The sequence below is a fragment of the Tenrec ecaudatus genome, chromosome 13 (genome assembly GCF_050624435.1).
Source record: "Tenrec ecaudatus isolate mTenEca1 chromosome 13, mTenEca1.hap1, whole genome shotgun sequence".
NCBI classification, from domain to species: Eukaryota; Metazoa; Chordata; class Mammalia; order Afrosoricida; family Tenrecidae; genus Tenrec; species Tenrec ecaudatus.
In genome coordinates this window covers 8,433,526-8,453,994 of record NC_134542.1, presented here as the reverse complement: position 1 = coordinate 8,453,994, position 20,469 = coordinate 8,433,526, and the positions used below count along the sequence as shown (strand labels likewise).

Genomic DNA, 20,469 nt, shown 5'->3' with positions numbered 1-20,469 from the left:
CAGAGGAAAGATTGGAAACCGGGTTCTAAGATCTATCGGCCCCACTAGGAGGATTATTTATTTTATTTTTTAACCTTGAGTTATAAACCACACTGACCGCTTGACCTACTTCAAGGTCTCTGCTTTAGCAGACAAGACTGTACATTTGCATATCACAGGTGTTCCTGAGTCCTCTTCCAGCCCTGCTTCTTCGGGGCCAGTCTTTCCAGCGGTTGGCCCACGGCCACTCAGGACCTGTGCTTGTGACCAATACAACTTCCTACCCGCCTGCCAGCGCCCAGCTCACACAGCCTGCGTCAGCCCGCTTCCATCAGACAGAGAGGAGAGGTGGACCCTGCCCAGCAGTGCGCTGTGCCGCAGACCTTGTGGCTGGGCTGCCCTGCCCCATGGAGGCTGGGCCTGAGAATAGCTATGCCCAGGAGACGCTCGGCTCACTGCCTTGTGACCCTCAAAGGACCACACACACCCCCCACACACTTGGGGTCAAATACACATATACAGACACTCACACACATGTGTACACCCTCAGGTAGGCCCAGGGGCCTGCACTGATGAAGGTGGCCTCATCCGGGTCCTGGAATCTCCAATCTTCCAATTGGTCTGCTGCTCCTCTTTTGGACGAGCACGAGGGCATACATAGGCAGAGGGATTAAACCTCTCCCACTGTGGAGTTCAACATTTTATCCATCACCTTTTCTAGCGTACCTAGAGATGAACTTCATCCTCCCGGGAAGAATTACAGTCTCAGAAACCCACTGGGTCAGTTCTACCCTGTTCTACGGGGCCACTATGAGTCGGCATTGACACGTCTATTGAGAGCTGGACGTGGGGGTCCGTGGAACACACTTTGGAGGCCACTCCTCTTGCCTGTGCCTGGTCACACACACCTCCCTGTCTTGGACTGTGTTCTGCCTCTATTCCTAGAGCTCTGGTTGGGTTCACGCACTCACCCGTCTGATGCTATATACACCCGTCATGCCCATTTCCCTATCTTTCAATCATATAGTGACAGAGTGTGTTTATAAAGTTGGTCAAACTGCCAAAGGATGGCTGGAGAAGTGAAAACGTTATGTACCAACTGTAGAGTAGGGCACCTGCCTCCTGCCTAACCTGTTTCTGAACGTCCGAGTGATCTCAGTTCCAGCCTGTGTTCGTTTCATGTGACATAATGTCATGTCACTTTGATAAAGAAATGTAAGGGTGGAGTCTCGCCTGTCAATCAGGTTGCAGCCTGATGATACCTCCTTGTATGCGTAGCCTTCTCATGAGGATTCTGAGAACTTCCTCTCTCTCTCTCTCTCTCTCTGCCTTTGTCTTCCTGTTGACAGGCTATGTGGAGACTTCTTGCTGAGCTCTCTCTCTGCTTCAACTTCCCTTTGAAGAACCACCCTCAGAGAGCTGGAGGGGCCATGTGGAGACCTGTGCCAGTGATGAGATGTTTCCACGTCCACTGGATCCACAAGACTTTGCACCCACCAGCCGGTGATCTTCCTGCATTCTCCATCTCTGTGTGTAGCTGCGTAAATCTGAAGAGGGATTTATGGACTATTATCAGTCCCATATGGAGTAATACGGGACTGATGGACTTGATTTGGACTGGGCTGGGATATTCTTAATATGCAATTACTCTTTGGTGTAAAGTTCTCTGTGCCACATCTATAAGAGTCCCTGAATTTGTTTCTCTAGTCAACCCAGACTAGCACACAACCCTTTCCCCTCCCCCAAAGAAGCGTGTTGCCCTCTCTCAGCTTTCAGGGAAATATTCAAAGCTCTGTTTTGCTCCAGAAGCTCCCTTGGCTGCAGTTATCACATGCCTGTGCATTCCTGACTTCTCTGCCACACCCAGCGCTTGCACGAGGCCAGGAGCAGGGAAGGTTTTCTGTTTCTTCCCTGGCTGTGGACCAGGAAGCTGAGAACATCCTCCTCTGTGGCTCCCCCAGCTTTGGGACTGGACGCCTGAGCCTAACTTGTCGGCCAAGGTTATCCAAAGTTCCTGGGCAGCCTGTGGGCCTGAGAAATAGCAACTCTCTGGTATCCTCTTTTCCTTTCTCCTCCCAGCCGTCAGGGCAAGGAGGAGGGAAAAGATGGATGTTACTTCCTCCTGTGTGATGGGGGCTTTAAGGGCTTGTGGACATTTTGAGTACAGGGACTATGGGATTTTTCCAGGAACTTTTGGAAGCCCCTTTGCATCTGGGTCCTAGAGCACGCTAACAAAATACAAGTGCACATTGGGTGGTGTGGTTGTTACTGTTGTTTGCTGCCATGGAGTTGGTTCTGACCCAGAGTGACCCTATAAATAACAGAACCAAACACTGCATGGTCTTCTTGTTTCTGATGCCCAAACCTGTTGATGCAGCCACCGTGTCTGTCTGACTCCCTGAGAGACTTCCTTTTCCTTGCTGCCCCTCACTTGACCACATATGATGTCCTTCTTCAGAACTGGTCTCTTCTGACAACATGTCAAAAGCATGTAAGACAAAGTCTTGCCGTACTGCCTCTAAGGAGTACTCTGGTCTTACTTCTTCCAACACAGATCAGTTTGTCCCTTTAGCAGTTACGGCACTTTCAATATACCTCTCCAGCAGCACGCTTGGGTGGTATGGTAGTTAGATAATTTTATGTCAACTGGAAGGTGTGTAAAAGCGTAGGGGTGGAATCTAACCTGTCGATCAGGTCACAGCCTGATGCTTGGGGTGGAGAGAGGGGCTTCATTTGTAGAGAGAACCTTGGGGAATCCCCCTTCACTCTGTCACTGACCCTGAGAGCTGCTGGAACCCTGTAATCTTTCCACCAACCTTGGCTCCACATGAGGCTGCACCCTCCACCCTGTGATCTTCCTGCATTCTGCATCATTGCATGTGGCTTCATGAGTCTGAAAAGGGACTTATTGACTGGTAGGTATCAGACTTATGGACCATAAAGCTCTTTCTTGTGCATATATGAATGTCACTACATGCAAATATAAGAGCTTTGTATCAAGAAGTAATTATATGTCAAGAAAGCATCCCAGCCCAGTCCAATTTATTTGTTCCTCTAGTCAACCCAGCCTAACACAGGTGGCTTATAAGAATAGACAGTTGTGGGGGCTGGGAGACTGAAATCAGGGGGTTGGCCATGTTGATTCCGTCAGGCTCTGGGGGTGGCCACTGACCTTTGGCCTTCCTTGGCTTTTAGATACATCACTCTAATCTCTGAGACCATTCTTCTCTTTCTCGACCCACGTGTCTTCTCCTCTCTTCATGATGATACTCGTGGTATTGGATTAGGACCACCTCGAAGGGCCTCCGGTTAACTTAAGTTGAGGGATAACTTCTTCAAGGGCCCTATTTCTAATTAAGACGCATGTTTGCTCACAGCCTCAGGTGCCAAGGCTAATCATCAATCTATCTTTGGGGCACAGGGGACACAATCCAATCCATCACACCATGTAAACAGTGGCACCCCACCTAGAGACAACTTTGACCTTAGTATAAACTAGTGGTATCCCTGAGCTCCTTGGCGATCCCAGCTTCTCCTTCCTGGGGCTGACAGAAGTCTTCCAGATGGGAAGATATATATATATTATACAGATATAGATATTATATCTAATTTATTATGTAGATATTATATATATAATTTTATTGGGAGCTCTTACAGCTCTTATCACAATCTATATATGCATCCATTGACATCTGTTGCCGTCATCATTGTCAAAACATTATATTTCTACTTGAGCCCTTGGTGGCAGCTCATTTCCTCCCTCCCTCATGAACCCTTGATAATTTATAACTTTTTTTTCAAGTCTTACACCAACCACTGACTCCCTTCACCCACTTTTCTGTTGTTCATCCCACTGGGAAGGGGTTATATGTCAATCCTTGTAATAGGTTCTCCCTTTCTCCCCTGCTTTCCCCTTCCCCTCCTGGTAGCACTACTCTCGTTATTGGCCTTGAGGTTTTTCTCTGCCCTGAATTCCCTGTGTAGCAAGCTCTTATCTGTACCAGTGTACATGCTCTGGTCTAGCCAGATTTGTAAGGTAGAACTGAGGTTATAATAGTTGGAGGGAGGAAGCATTAAAGAATTAGAGGAAAGTTCTATGTTTCATCGGTGCTGTACTGCACCCTGACTGGCTCATCTCTTCCTTGTGGCCCTTCTGTGAGGGGATGTCCAATTGTCTAGAGATAGGCTTTGGGTCTCCACTCTGCCCTCCCCCTTATTCACATCGATTTTTTTTTTTTTTGCCCTGGGTCTTTGATGCCTGATATCTGATCCCATCAACATCTCATGATCACACAGGCTGGTGTGCTTCTTCCATGAGAGTTTTCTTGCTTTTCAGCTAGATGACTGCTTGTTTATCTTCAAGCTTCATTGCTTTGCTCACCTTGCTGCTCTGTTGCACGTCCTTAGTGTTTTGCCCAAGTTTGGTGGGTTCAGATAGGGCACAATTCCTGCACTGTGTCTCCAGTGTTGTTGCCTGTTATGCTATGGGTCAGTGAGGGATGTCGTGTCTCGTGGTGGGGCTGGCCTATGGTCCTCTCTGTGCATTGGCTGCTCTGGGTAGGAATATTGTCCTCAGGGCTTGGTGGACCAGGATGGGCTCCACTTTCCATTTCTCTCTCCGTCCCTGTTAGTTTGCTCCCATGTGTTCTGATCATAAATATCCTTCAGTGCTGTCCTCTGTTGTGCATTCTTCTGTGGCGGGATGAGGGGTGTCAGGCCCGCAGACCTTTCCATTGGTTCACTGTTCCATGTCAGTATGTGGCATTCACATCTTGGTGCAATGGGTGGAGGTCTGGTCCCTCTCCTGCTGAGATATAAAAAATATCCCCCCTGGGTGCATTAGTACCCCGTTCCCCCTCTACCCATGCCTTCTTTCTTTCCCCCTCCTGTTAGGTAGCTGCCATATGTAACCCTGGATTGGGTCTGGCCCCTGCCACAGTGCCTGGACCTCACCCCAGGAATGTATGCATACAGTAGCTTTTTCCTTATGCCCCTTTTGATTTTTAAGCTTACCTCAGTGGACTCATGTCGTACTTGTAAGACAAATATATTTGTGCAGTTTTATCACACACACACACACACACACACACACACACACACACACACACACACAAAGTCCTTTCTGGTTCATAGCAACCCTATAGAGGTTCTCTAAGGCTCAATCTTTACCAGCAAATAACCTCACCTTTCTTCCTGGGAGCAGCTGTTAGATTCAAAAGGCCAACCTTACAGAACACAGAGCTCTTTAGCCAGATCGCACTGTTAAGCAACTTTATTTTTAGTGTAATTCTCAGGGGGTGGACACGCTTCTTAATCATCTCCTCTGGGCTTGGTTGGGCGGGACCTTAAGGCAGCTAGAGCAGATAGAGTCGCTGCTTGACTCTCACTGGGCGTGATCCTCAGGCCAGCTCGATGTCTTAGCAGGTCTTGGGACAGAAGATCTCCAGCGGGGCAGCAGTCTCAACGCCGAGACGGTGACATCAGGTTAGACTTGTTCTCCTATCCTCTTCCTGCATCTCTGGTTGTCATGGCATTGCTTCTGTTGGGTGCTGTCACATCAGGATTCAAGTCCTAGCCTCCCCATGGAAGGGCAGAATGACTCCATGCATTTTCTAGGCTGTGATCCTGCCAGGAGTTAGATCGCCAGGGCTTTCTCCAGCAGATTCACGGGGTGGATTGGAACCTCCGACCTCTTCATCAACAGCTGAGTGCCTAACCATGATGCCACGAAGGCTCCTGCCTTCCAGCACTTCTGTTCATTATTTCTACCACTCCCTGCCATGGGCCTAGAAAGAGCGAGAGAAAAATGAAGAGGACATCAGATTTTTAACTCTGCTGTTAAAAACAAAACTGTTAGGACCACCCAAACCACTAACTGACTTTCTTCCTCTTTCTTTCTCACACCTGTGACTCAGCTTTATGTTCCTCTCTCAGGCTTTGCTGTAAGATTGGCTGGTTCCTCTTACCTCTGAGCCTTGTGCCCCCAGGCCTCCTTTAGCCCCACCCTAAACATTCTGGCCAGACACCATATTTTAAATAATTATTATTAATAATCATTTTGGTAGGAACTCTTACGCTATTTTAACGATCCATAATTCAGTTAGATCAGGCATAATTTTGCAATTGCTACCACCATCAGTGCCAAAACATTTTCTTTCTTCTCGAATTCTTTGATATCACCTCCTTTGTATGGCTTCCCTCCCTCCCCTACCCCCCAGGGACCCTTCTCATCGCACCATCCAATGTATCTGTTCATCCGCAAGTCCATCGCATTTTAAGATAATCTGAAATCGAAACCAAATGCCTAATTTCATCGGACATTTTGAGAAGCACATTTTCAGATTTCGTCCAGCCCACGGGGTTGGAAGCCAGCCCTGCAGCTCTGAGCTCATCGCCAAAGCCTCGCCTCTGAGCACCTGGCAGGGGAAGTGAAAACAGACAAGGCCTGACACGGACAGATGTGCACTGGTGGAGGTTGTTGGCGGCTGCGTACATTCATATTTGTATTTCAGGCGGGAGGAAGTGTGGAGCTTGAGAGCCATTTGGTTTTGAACATGAAACATTTGAAAAGGGTGGAGTAAATGTCTCTAGTTTCCCCAAGAAGCCCAGGTGTCGAAGTAGGTTAGTCGTTGGGTCAGCAGTTCATTGGATGTCGTTCTTGCTAGGTGTTGCTGAGTCAGCTCCCACTCACAGCAGCCCTCTGTGTAACAGAACGAAGCACCGCCCGGCTCGGTGCCAGATCACAACGATGCTTACGTTTACGTCCATTGTGTCAGTCCCTGTGCCAACCCACAGGGTCTTCCTCTTTATACCCTGCTCTCTGCTTCACCAGGCGTGAGGTCCTGCTCCAGGAACCGGTCTCTCCTGATCACATGTCCAAAGCATGTGAGGCAAAGTCCCCCTGTCCTTGCTTCTAAGGAGCATACTCCGGTTGTATTTCTTTTAAGACTGGTTTGTTAGTTCTTTTGGCAACCTCTTAGCAGAAGACGGGGCTGCCGGAGTAGTGCTTACACCTGGCACCGTTAACTGCAAAGTCAGCAGTTTGAAAGCACCAGCCATTTCTTCGGAGAAAGAGAAGGCTTTTGATGCCCCTAGAGTGACAATCTCAGACACTCAGTTCCACTGTTACCTCTGAAGTTACTCTGAGCCAGGACTGGCTGATGACTGTTCCCATAAAGATCAAGAGTCGCTGGAACACTAGGTAAGGTGACCAGACGTCCGCTTTCGGCCTCACAGTCCCGATATTTAACAATTTGCCCTGCGTCCCACAGTGTCTTTAAAAAGTCCCGATTTTTGGAAAGAATGCCTGACAAGCTAGGGTAGACGGTTTTCGGCTGCAATGTGGCTATTTCTCCAGAATATGAGTTTTATCAATGGTGTCCCGCTTTACCAATGTTAAAATCTGGTCAACTTACTAGGGAGCAATTCTACTCGGCCTTACAGGGTCACTCTGAGTCAGAATCCATGACTGACGGAAGTGGCACAGGGTCACTGTTAGTCTGAATCCGTGATGGCAGTAGTACAGGGTCACTCAGAGTCAGAATCCATGATAATACTAGTACAGGGTCACTTTGAGTCCGAATCCGTGATGGCAGTAGTACAGGGTCACTGTGAGTCAGAATCGATGGCGGTTGTAGTACAGGGTCATTCTGAATCAGAATCCATCATGGCAGTAGGTTTGAGTTTTTCTTTGTTTTCTGTTAGCCTCTTACATCTGCGAAGTGTCGCCTGAAATGCAGCTATTTTGCTGTGGGGCTTCACAGCCAACCCACTCATTCTAAGTCAGATGGAGAAAGGGAAGAGGTTATTTAGAAATTATACCAGTAAGGAGATTACAGCTGTGCAAGCCGGACTGTCTTTGTGGTGTCCTGTTTAAATTCAGCATAAGCAGAAAATATATACTTTTTGCCTCCGGCATTTACAATTTGGGGAGTCACATGGAGATGTTTTACATTAACTCAGATTTCAGAGTACCTCGGGAAACAACTGTTGATCACTAAGAGCGAGGCGGAACACCAGGTTCTGGAAGTCTTAGGCCAGTCTCAGGTGTCTTTGTCAACTAACTGTGTAGTGGAGCTTAGCTTTTGATCACTAGCAGTCAGGTAAATATGAGAAGACGCTCCGTTTTATTTGTCCCTTTTAAGTGACATCTGCAGTAACTTGTCTACTTTTGATCAATGTACTGAGTTATAAATATTCCATAGGGACTTCATTTCGTAAAATACCTTCAGCCAACGGTATTTTTTAAACTATATTAAATAAAATAGCTTGGGTTCCGAATAGGGCAAGATATGACAAAATAACGATGTATAAATTACCAAGGGCACATGAGGGAGGGGTGAGCGGGGAGGGAGGGGAAAAAAAGAGGACCTGATGCAAAGGGCTTAAGTGGAGAGCAAATGCTTTGAGAATGATTGGGCAGGGAATGTATGGATGTGCTTTATACAATTGATGTATGTATATGTATGGACTGTGATAAGAGTTGTATGAGCCCCTAATAAATTGTTTAAAAATTTTTTTTAAAAGATAATTATAAAAAGAAAAAGAAAAAAATAGCTTGGGTTACACCAGTACACTTTGGTAAGATTCTATATCAGCGATTCTCAACCTGTGGGTCGTGACCCCTTGGGGGGTCAAACGACCCTTTCACAGGGGTCTCCTGATTCATAACAGTAGCAAAATGACAGTGATGAAGTAGCAACGAAAATAATTTTATGGTTGGGGGGTCACCACAGCACGAGGAACTGTATGAAAGTGTCACGGCATTAGGAAGGGTGAGAACCACTGGTCTATATGGTGAGCCCAGCATCAATGAGGGAAGGTTGGCCAGTTCACATCAGCACTGGGCAGTCAAGCAAGGGTCCCAGGTGAAGTCAGTGAACTCAACAAGATGAATCAAATTTCTTCAGGTGGTTGAGGATTGGGGGATGGAGAGTGGGGGCCCGATTACTTCACTGACAAGGAGGTTCATGAAAAATTTGAGGTGCCATAGTTCTCAGTCTCTTATTATCTGCCCATTAACCACTACCGTGACACGGTGTCTCCCCCACTCCCCCACCATTCCCATTCAGTGTCTCCATTTTAGCCTCAGACCCGTGTGGAAATAACCTTGGTTGGTACTACCAGACTGGAAATCTTACCTGATTCTTTTGATCATCACCCCTATAAGCACAGGACTCCCAGAGAGAAACGGTACCTCAAAATTAGACCTAGAGGTCTTGGGGTCACCCATCTGTCTTGATTAGGAAATGTAATACTTGCCAAATTTGCTCCTACCATTGTGTAGGGCAGCTAAACTCAGCCAACCCAGGCTGTATAACCACCTAAACCCAATCCTCCCATTGGCTTTGCTTTAAATCCATTAATCAAACGGTCCAGTTTTGTATTTTAACCAGCTCACATCATTTTCCCCAGAGCTCTTAGTGGCACAGTGGGTTACCTGTTGGCCTGCTAATTGCAAGGTCAGTGGTTTGAACCCACCAGATGCTCCAAGGAGAAAGAGGGGGCTGCCTGCTTCCCTAAAATGTAGTCTAAGAAACCCAAAGAGAAAGAGTTACTCTGCCCTACAGGGTTACTGTGATTCAGAATAAAAAATAACACCAGAGAGTTTGGGTTGGCGTTTTTTGGTATATCATTTTCTCTTTTTTTATTAATCATTTTATTGGGGGCTCATACAACTCTTATCACAATCCATACATACATCCGTTGTATCAAGCACATTTGTAAATTTGTTGCCATCATCATTCTCAAAACATTTGCTTTCTACTTGAGCCCTTAGTATTGGCTCCTCATTTTCCCCCTCCCTCCCCCTAGCCCCTTCCTCATGAACCCTTGATAATTTATAAATTGTTATTATTTTGTCATATCTTATTGTCCGATGTCTCCCTTCACCCACTTTTCTGTTATCCATTCCCCAGGGAGGAGGTTATATGTAGATCCTTGTAATCAGTTTCTCCTTTCAATCCCACCTTCCATTCACCCTCCCGGTCAGTTTTGCCACTCTTACTACTGTTCCTATCTGTACCAGTGTACATCCTCTGATCTAGTCAGATTTCTAAGGTAGAATTGGGATCATGATAATGGGGGGAGGAAGCATTTAGGAACTAGAGGAAAACTGTATGTTTCATTGTTGCTACATTGCATCCTGACTGGCTCATCGTCTCCGCCCTGTGACCCTTCAGTAAGGGGATGTCCAGTTACCTACAGATGGATCTTGGGTCCCCACTCTGCACTTCCCCTCATTCACAATGATTTGATTTTTTGTTCTTTGATGCCTGATACCTGATCCCTTTGATACCTCATGATCTCACAGGCTGGTGTGCTTCGTCCATGTGGGCTTTGTTGCTTCTGAGCTAGATGGCCGCTTATTTACCTTCAAGACTTTAAGACTCCAGATGATATGTCTTTAGATAGCTGGTGAGGTAGTTAGTTTATTGTGCCAACCTGGCCGATAAACACATGTGGGATTAATTGTAGGGTGGAGAGATAAATGGCTCGGCGAGTCTTGCCTTTCTTGTCTCTTGCTCTTTGATCATCGGACCAGTGTGCGGCTACCTTGCTTGTTCTTTGCCTCAATTTGCAAGCTACACTACCTGTGGGACACCTAACCAGTGGACTGTGTCACTGTAATTTGAGGTTTCTTCAAGACCTGCTTCAGCACACCATTGGAATTTACATCTCTTGAGCTAAGGACTGTTAGACCCTGTCATCTGGTGGTGACGTGCCTTGCTGTTTGCTGCCTGTGCCTGGATAGCCTAAATTGTTCTCCAGAGGACTACACGGCGGCCCTAAAGACTTGAAGGACTGCCAGTGTCTCACAACTGCCTCATGAGAGTGAGTTGCACTGAGCCATTTGTACTGCTTTATAATTTAACTGTTTATTTCTTATGTTATACATCTATCTGTATAAATATATATATAATTATTAGCATTCAGGTTTTGTTTATCTAGAAAACCCTAACACAGTTGGGCACCATCAGCTTTCTTCACCACTTTTGCTTATGCACCCATTTGTCTTCAGCAATTATATCAGTAAGGTGAGCACACAATGATATGATTCTTTTGTTCTTTGATGTCTGATACCTGATCCCTCCGACACCTCATGATCACACAGGCTGGTGTGCTTCTTCCATGTGGGCTTTGTTGATTCTGAGCTAGATGGCTTCTTGTTTCCATTCAAGTCTTTAAGACCCTGGACGCTATATCTTTTGATAGCTGGGCTCCATTAGCTTTCTTCATCACATATGCTTTATGCACTAGCTTTGTCCTCAGTGATCCTGTCGGGAAGGTGAGTATCATGGAATGCCAGTTTAATAGAACACAGTATTCTTGCACTGAGGGAGTATTTGAGTGGAGGCCCAAAGTCTATCTGCTACCTTAATACTAAACCTATACATATATGCAAATAGAGCTTTTTCCCCATACTCATATATAAATACATTTACATATGTACATGCCTTTATTTAGAGCTTTATAAATGCCCTTTGCCTGCTAGCTCTTTTCTCTATTTCCTTTTACTTTCCCCTTATCCTGTTATCATGCTCAGCCTTCATTTAGGTTTCAATAATTCCTCTTGGTTACATTACCCTTGATCATGCCCTACCAGGCTTCCTACACCCTCCTCACCACCAATTTGGATCACTTATTGTTCCCTTGTCCCTGGGTTTGTCAACACCCATTCCCTTCCCCAAGCCTCACCCTCTCCCATGCCCCCCAAAACTGTCGGTCCTGTTGTTTTCTCTCCAGATTGTTCATGCAGCCTGTCTTACTTAGACAGACCTGTGGAGATAATAACACGCACAAAAACAAGACAGAGCAAAACAAAGCAACAAAAGAAAACAGCAACAAAAATCCAATGACCAAAAGAAGAAGAAGAAGAAGAAAGCCTGTAGACAGTTCAAGGACTGCTTGTTGACCTTTAGGAGTGTTTTCTGGTCAAGTCTGACAGCGTGCCATGCCCTGGCCCCAAAGTCTGTTTTTGATATTCCCTGGGGAGTTCATTGCTCTGCTCCCCTTGCTGTTCTGTTGCATGCCCTTAGTGTTTTGCTTTGGTGTTGTGGGGTTATATCGGGTGCAATTCCCACACCGTGTCTCCAGTATTGTCCTTTGTAGGGATATGGGTCAGTGAGGGATGTTGTTTCTCATAGTGGGGTCGTCCATATGGTCTTCTCTGTGGATTAGCTGCTCTGAGTGGGGATGTCGTTCTCAAGGTTTGGTGGGCCAGGATGTGCTTCACTCTCTCTTCCTCCCCCTTGTCTTACTTCCATGTGCTTTGATCAGACATATCCCTCGCCCTGAGCTTCAGCTTCAGTGCTGTCCTCTGAAATGAATTCTACTGGGGGTTGGGGGAAGGGAAGGTGTCCACATAGTTGGGATTGAGGCCGGCCCCTCAGACCCCTCAACTGGTTCCTTACTCCATGTTTCATTCAGGGGTGCAGCATGATCTAAACTGCTTCCTCAAGCCTGGAAGGTGATTTATTCATGCACTTGCATGTGGCTATAACTTAACATTTGTTGATGCTTTCTTGTTTGTGATTTTATGAAAACACGTATCACAATATACTTCTCGCTGCTAATTGTTGGTGGATAGATGTGTTGTTTCTAGTTTGAGGCTAGAAGAAGAGGGAAGAGCCAGAGGGCATGTTGATTCTGAATTTTTAGAAAATAACAAGCCATTTTGAAAGAGGAATGAAGACAAATTTCATTCCCCAAAGAGGAGAATGAGCATTCTCTTTGCCGTGCATCCTTGCCAACACGTGGTGATGCCGGCTGTGGTCCTTCTCCACAGTCTGCTTGGTGTGCAGGCTTTCTCCAGGTGGTTTTAATTTGCATCTTCCTAGATACAACTGAGGTCAACGCCTTTTTTGTTTTGTGAATTTTTCCTTTTCTTTTTTAATAGTAAAATGTCTTTCAAGTTCTTTCGCCTTTTTCTGTGACCTCATTACCCTTTTCTTGCTTTGCTAGTTCTTGAAGTCATTTGGAGGCTGTTCTCTTGCTCTTCCGTTCTGTGACTTGCCTTCTGTTCTTGCAATGCCTTTGAATGAACAGGCGTCCGGAGTTTTATGTAGTCAGTTTCATCAGTCCTTTCCTTAAGTTGATCAGTCTTTCTTAATCCGTGTACCTTGTTTCAAATATAGATCCTGAAGATGCTCGTGTGCGTGAACTTCTTGAAGTTTACTTTTCACTGTTTTCTATCACTATGCTTTTCTATAATATACCAAGAACTCGAGATTTTTTTTTCTTTCTCTCTTTTTTTCTTTCTTTTATTTATTTTATTTTAACAATTTATTGGGGCTCATACAATTCTTTTTACAGTTCATACATATACATACATCAATTGTATAAAGCACATCTGTACATTCTTTGCCCTAATCATTTTTTTCTCTTTTCTTTTTTACATTTTATTAGGGACTCAAACAACTCTTACCACAATCCATACATATACATACATCAATTGTATAAAGCACATGCATACATTCCCTGCCCCAATCATTCTCAAGGCATTTGCTCTCCACTTAAGCCCCTTGCATCAGGTCCTCTTTTTTTTTCCCTCCCTCCCCATTCCCCCCTCCCTCATGTGCCCTTGGTAATTTATACATCGTTATTTTGTCATATCTTGCCCTATCCACAGTCTCCCTTCCCCCCTTCTCTGCTGTCCCTCTCCCAGGGAAGAGGTCACATGTGGATCCTTGTAATCAGTTCCACCTTTCCAACCCACTCACCCTCCACTCTCCCAGCATCGCCCCTCACACCCTTGGTCCTGAAGGTATCATCCACCCTGGATTCCCTGTACCTCCAACCCTCATATGCACCAGTGTACAGCCTCTGTCCTATCCAGCCCTGCAAGGTAGAATTCGGATCATGGTAGTTGGGGGGAGGAAGCATCCAGGATCTGGGGGAAAGCTGTGTTCTTCATCGATACTACCTCACACCCTAATTAACCCATCTCCTCTCCTAAACCCCTCTATGAGGGGATCTCCATTGGTCGACACTTGGGCCTTGGGTCTCCACTCTGCACTTCCCCCTTCACTTAATATGATATGTATATATATACATACATACACATACATATATACATATACACATACATACACACACTTTTATCTTTTTTTTTTTTTTGCATGATGCCTTATACCTGGTCCCTTGGGCACCTCATGATCGCACTGGCCGGTGTGCTTCTTCCATGTGGGCTTATTTGCTTCTGAGCTAGATGGCCACTTGTTTAATTTCAAGCCTTTAAGACCCCAGACACTATCTCTTTTGATAGCCGGGCACCATCAGCTTTCTTCACATTTGCTTATGCACCCATTTGTCTTCAGCGATCCTATCATGGAGGTGTGCAGTCAATGATATGATTTTTTGTTCTTTGATGCCTGGTAATTGATCCCTTTGGGACCACTCGATCACACAGGCTGGTGTGTTCTTCCATGTGGACTTTGTTGCTTCTGAGCTAGATGGCCGCTTGTTTAACTTCAAGCCTTTAAGACCCCAGTCACTATCTCTTTTGATAGCCGGGCACCATCAGCTTTCTTCACCACATTTACTTGTTCACCCACTTTGGCTCCAGCCGTTGTGTCGGGAGAGTGAGTATCATAGAGTTCCAATTTAATAAAAGAAGGTATTCATGCATTGAGGGAGTGTTTGAGTAGAGGCCCAAGGTCCTTCCGCCACCTTAGTACTTGACCTATAAATATAGACACATAGATCTATTTCCCCATCCTCCTATATATATTTGCATGTACATGTCTTTGTCTAGACCTCCATGAATGCCCTTTGACTCCTAGCTCTTTCCTCCATCTCCCTTGACTTTCCTCCTGCCCTACTACCATGCTTCATCGCCACCTGGGCTAGAGTATACCTCTTCTCTAAGCAACCTTACCCTTGATCATTTCCCACCAGGCCTGCCACTCCCCCCTCTCTACCATTTGGGGTCCCATGTTTTTCCCTTGTCCCTGGGTTTGTTAACACCACTTCCTTATCCCCCCTACCCCCCCACCCCAAGTCCCCCCGGAACTGTCAGTCCTGTTGTTTTTCCTCCAGATAGTTCATCCAGCCTGTCCTATTCAGACAGACCGAACTCGAGATTTTTGTCGAAGCTTAGTGGTTCAAACCCATCAATAACTCTGTACCCTTTAAATGATGTAATCGTTTTGAAACCCCGAGGGGCGGTCCTTAACTGTTCTATAGGGGCGCCGTGCATTAGAATTGATTAGATGGCGGTGGGTTTTTCTTTTTGTTACAACAGGCTACTACATAGATACGGAGAATACAAGTTGGAGACGGGGAAGCCAGAACACGGCTTGAGAAGAGTGCACGATAAAAAAAGGAACACTGAAAAGGTGTGAGGGAAATTTAGAGGGATGAAAATTAGACTTCACAGCAATTTTCACAAATACTTTAAAGATCTAAATTTTCCTTCTTCAAATTATGCAATAAACATTTCAGAATACATTTTAATACATAGAAGTCAGTGAATAATTTGTGTTAAAATTTTCAGAATTGAAGTAGACTTCAAGCTTCTTTATAAGAAAAATTTTAACTTACCTCGTAAGAGTTTCTGTGCATATTTGGAGACTTTGTGCCATTTCATAACAAGACTGAAAAGTTTTCATTTTAATAAAGTAGTTTGAACTCTGACATACTGTATCAGTCTGGGTTGACTAGAGAGAAACAAACCCAGAGGCACTCATATGTGTATTAGAAAGGGCTTTATATCAAAGAGTAATTGTATATTAAGAAAACACCCCAGCTTAGTCCAGATCAAGTCCATAAGTCCAATATTAGCCCATATGTCTGATACAGTCTATAAATTCCTCTTCAGACTCACACAGCACATGCAATGATGTCGAATTGAGGAAGATCACAGGCTAGTGGGTGGAAAGTCTTGTGGATCCAGTGGTGGTGGAAGCATCTCAGCACTAGCGTGGGTCTCCACATGGCTCCTCCAGCTCCAGGGATCTGACTCTGTCATCAGAAATGTCTCGAAGCAAATGTGTGTGTATCTCACCTCCAGGGAGGAAGACAGGAGTTCCCAGCATCCTCAGGAAAAGGCTATGCCCACACAGAGGCCTCATTGGCCATGACCTGATTGACAGGCTAGACTCCACTCCTTTGCAAATTGACAGATTATGTAGTTACCAGACATACGTATTTTGGGTTTCATAACATTTGAAATTCTATTTATTTTACCAAACTCACTACTAGTCAGTCAATCACAAGTCGTAGAGACCCAACAGGACAGAGTGGAATTCTGTGAGTTTCTGAGGCTATACATCTTTATGGGATTAGAAAGTCTGACCTTTCTCTTGTGCAGTGGTTGGCAGACTTCAATAGCTGATCTTGTGGTTAGCAGTCAAATATACAATTGAGTGCACCATCAGGACTCCTTATTTATTGTACCGTCACTCTAGTGTCTGGCTCCTTTTTAAAACAACAAATTAGAACTGCCTGTTTCCAGTTCCTGATAAAGATGAAGTGATACTCGGGGAAAATTCCAAGTTCATGGAATTTTCACTGTTGAAATATATCTGTGGAGCAAAGGACACCGAGGGGAATATAACTTGACCTAAATATTTAGTCCAACACAAACTACTGTCAGTCAAGCCAGCATGCATGAGCTCTGTATCTCAAAAACCAGAGCTGGTAGCGGAAACTGGTGCCAGTTTTGGAATCAGAAGATCAAATCCTACCCAGAAACAAGTTTAGTAGTTGAGGCACCAAAATAAATGTTACTTTGCAGCTGTTTCTTCTGAGTTGTGTCCCATCAGCAAATGAAGGTCGCGACGACTGTATGCCCACAGGCTTTACTCTATGCCCATCATCATGGTCAAGACTACTTTGGAAGGCAGCTCTTCCTCAGCCAGATTTGGGGTGCCCTGTCGCCCGAAGGGGTCATCTTCCAGCACTGTCTCTGCAATATTCTATTTCTATTCAACTGACCTTCGGTATCAGACAATGTTTTGATGTGTCAGCAACTAATTCCTCCAAAGTGGACAGCCTATTGCTTCTTCATAGCCTGTTCTTAATCTGGAAGCTCTGCTGAAACCTGTTCACTGTAGGTGACTCTGCTCATATTTGAAATACCAGACTTCTAGCGTTCTTATTTTTGGCTACCCTGCTTCCTTTGGGTTTCTTTAAGAACCCCATAAACACAATCTGCGTCTTGTAATATATATATATATATATATATATATATATATATATATATATATATATTATACATTATATATATCTTATCTATAGGAATCCCCTGGAGTGATGAGATGTGGGGGAGGGAGGGCCTTGTATCAATTTAAGATGAAATCCCAATCTCCTAGAGGGTTTGTGTCTCTGCTGGAAGCTTCACGAGGATTCTTAGCTGTTCCCTCCTGAGTCTCGCCCCTTGGTTGAGACAGCAAGGCCAGAGTGGCTGAAGTTGGATAACTGCCCTTATCCATGTCTGGTACGGCTTTGCTTTCCCTTGGAGAAGAGGCATTTGGTAGGTAAAGCTCTGGAAATACCATTTCTCTCCTCTTCTCCCCTGCGGTCTCTGTAAGCCAGAGTTGACTTGCTGACAGTGAGTTTGGCACAGATTCAAAGCAATCTAACAACACCAGGTTGTAGCTCCCAAGGCTTCTGATCACGGCCAAATGATCTCTGTAGTGACCTGTCTCTGTGGAATTCAGAGTGACAATTTACCTGGTGATAGCAATTCTCAGATGTGAACAAGGAAAGTCATCTATTTTGGTTTGTCCAGCTGTTTTCTTACTGTAAGGATGGGGGTGACAAGCTTGAAGCTTGTCGGAGTCCAGCTCCGAGGGGGGTGAACTGGATACCTGAAGGAGGCGTGGAGTCGGCGAACACAGACAAGACAGACACGAGAGATGATCTGGTGGAAGCAGTCTCTGCTGAGTTCTTCCAAATAGCTTCATTTATACCATAAAAAGTTTTGCAGACCACTACATAAAAACAATGCTTTATGATTAACTCCAAAATCACCCTTATTGTTTCCATTAAAACCAGATAATTTTTTTATTATACACTTTATATTTTTTATATTTTTTATTATACACTGTACTTTTTCAACCACTTTCTGTCTTCTTCCTGGTTCTTTCTTCCTGTGCTGTTTGTGTTATAAGTTACATGCTCTTCTTGACTGAGGTGTTCAGAAAATGTGGTTAGATTCATATCCTACTCACTGCCCTATTTTTTGCTCACAGTGTTTCTTTCCTGGCTGACTAAATTAACATAATGAAACTACTTCATGTGCTACTTCAAAGCCTGCCTTATTCTAAAAATATCTACAAGCAGAGTTAAATGCTTCTCAAATATTTATTAGCTCTCTTATGGTTACTGTTCCATAGTCTACCCATGTCTCTCTTTATTTTTTGTACTCCTGAGGCACCATGAGGCCAAACCGTCTGATTCTTTGCCAAAGACATAGTGTTTCCCCTTTTATGTGGTTTTTATTAATGTGAACCATTCTCTCTCCTTCTTTGTAAGCCCTGTCCAAGGTAAAGGGGCGTCAGTTGGGAGAGGCAGTCTATAAAGTCCTCTCTATATCGGGGAGGCCAAAAGAGTCCCCCACTGCCTAATCTAAATGAAATCCAGGGTTTTTTGGTGGGTTTCATTTTCTCCTCTGACCTCAACTTTGGGGTTTCTTCCTCACTCAATTCCCACATATCCTTCTCAGAATTCCCAAAGATGTCTCGCTGTCTAAGCCTCTCCAATGCCTCAGTTAAGGAAAGCCCCATCATATTGAAGCAAGTTTTAGATCTGGTTTCATTCGTACTTCACAAGACTGCCCTCACACCCACTCCAGGTGCAGTAAACATGACAATGCACAAAATTCTCAAGAATGGATTAAACAACAGCAAATATTTGAGGGATGTTGGAGACCCTCCCTGGGAAGCTCTGCTCTGCACATGCTTCTTCCACCAGGCTGGAGCTTTGCTAGACAGCATGGCTAGGATGGCTCCCAACAGAAGCTCTTTAATTCATTTTTTAGCTCTTTAAATCTTGAAGCTAAAACTCAAAGTCTAAAAAACTTCTAAATCTTTAAGGAAGTTTATTCTAGAACTCTATCTTTTGATTTTAAAATCTGACTTTATTGTACACCTCCTCCTCAATTATCAATGATCTTATTATCTGACATTCTTTAATTACAACAACAGTAATTAATCCCCTGTCCAGCCACTTTGCACATTAGTGACATCTGTCTGACAGTAAGGGATACTGACTGAGATAAGAAGGAAAGGCAACACTAGCTTTGATAGCCAGTTTACCAGTCAACTTGACCGGGCCAGGATGCTCAGTGGTTTAGCAGGTATGGACCCTTGTAATTTGACATCTATGTAATGGTGCACTCATCCTCTCTCCTGTGATTTGATGTGGCCATCTTCCATTTTCTCATAATACCAATTACCATGAGTGAGGAACGGTGTGTTAGGCAGGGTTCTCTAGAGAAACAAAACCAAGACACTTATGACTATATATATGAAAGGATAGGTTTATACAGTGAGAAGGCATATAATGGTTAGTCTACATTGTACTACAGAGGATTCAGTTCAACTCACTTTCTTGCAACAGTTTATATACTGAAGATCCTTGAACTCACAGAGACTGCTGGTCCAAGGTCAAGGAAGCAGACAGCAGTCTGCCTTCAGGCAAGATAGGCAGAGGCGGTCACAGGCAACAAACAATGCAGCAACAGCCAGCAGTGCCTGAGCATACTGAACAGGCCTCAGTGGGGTCTCACGCTCTAGCGATGTATGCACAGCAACACGGTCCACCAGCAGTGTGGCAAAGCAGGTCTTGAAGAAGCCTCCATCTCTCATTATGCACAGCAAGGTGACAATCCACACGATGGCTCAGCCCACAGATAGTGCAGCACACAGTTGAGGCAAAGAACAAGCTGCAGCATGCTGGTTGGATCACCAAGGAGAAAGAGAGACAGGATGCTGGCCTTGGAAAGCATTTATCTTGGTCTCCCTCCAATCAAGTTGTGACCTGAGTAAACTCTGCCACGTGCTCCTGTGGAGGGCTCGTTGGCACACTCAACCTATCACAAGTAACATTTTTTCATAGACAGAGAGTGTAACCTGTTCATTTTCTTTTGATTGTTGTTTATTTAGATTAATTCAGGGCCAAATATGTGGTATGTTTTTTTTGTGTTTTTAAGGCTAAGCATTAGAATTGATCTATCCTACCTGTGGTAGTTACCTAATCCAGTGTCAATTTGAAAGGATTAAGAGTGAAGGGGTAGAGTCTAGTTTGTCATTCGAGTCATAGCCAGTGAGGCCTCTGTGTGGACATGGCCTTTTCCTGAGGATTCTGGGAACTCTGGGATTTCCTCCTTGGAGGCAGAAGATACACTCTCTCTGAACTCACTCCCTGGGAGACATTGCAGCTGACAAGACACACGGAATTATGCTAGTGCCCTGAGCTGGAGAAGCCACATGGACCTACCCTGATGCAACCAGACCTCTGAAGGCGGAGAAGTCACAGAGACTC

General features: G+C 44.9%; 1 protein-coding gene across 1 annotated transcript in view; it reads left to right on the top strand.

Moving 5' to 3' along the window:
- The first annotated feature begins 5,323 nt into the window (after nt 1-5,323).
- The window catches only part of LOC142423805 (nuclear body protein SP140-like protein), a 63,825-nt gene continuing 48,679 nt past the window's right edge, over nt 5,324-20,469 (top strand). Inside the window, exon 1 of the mRNA XM_075528887.1 lies at nt 5,324-5,463. The gene's annotated coding sequence lies outside the window, so the exon portion shown is untranslated. The remainder of the gene's footprint in view (nt 5,464-20,469) is intronic.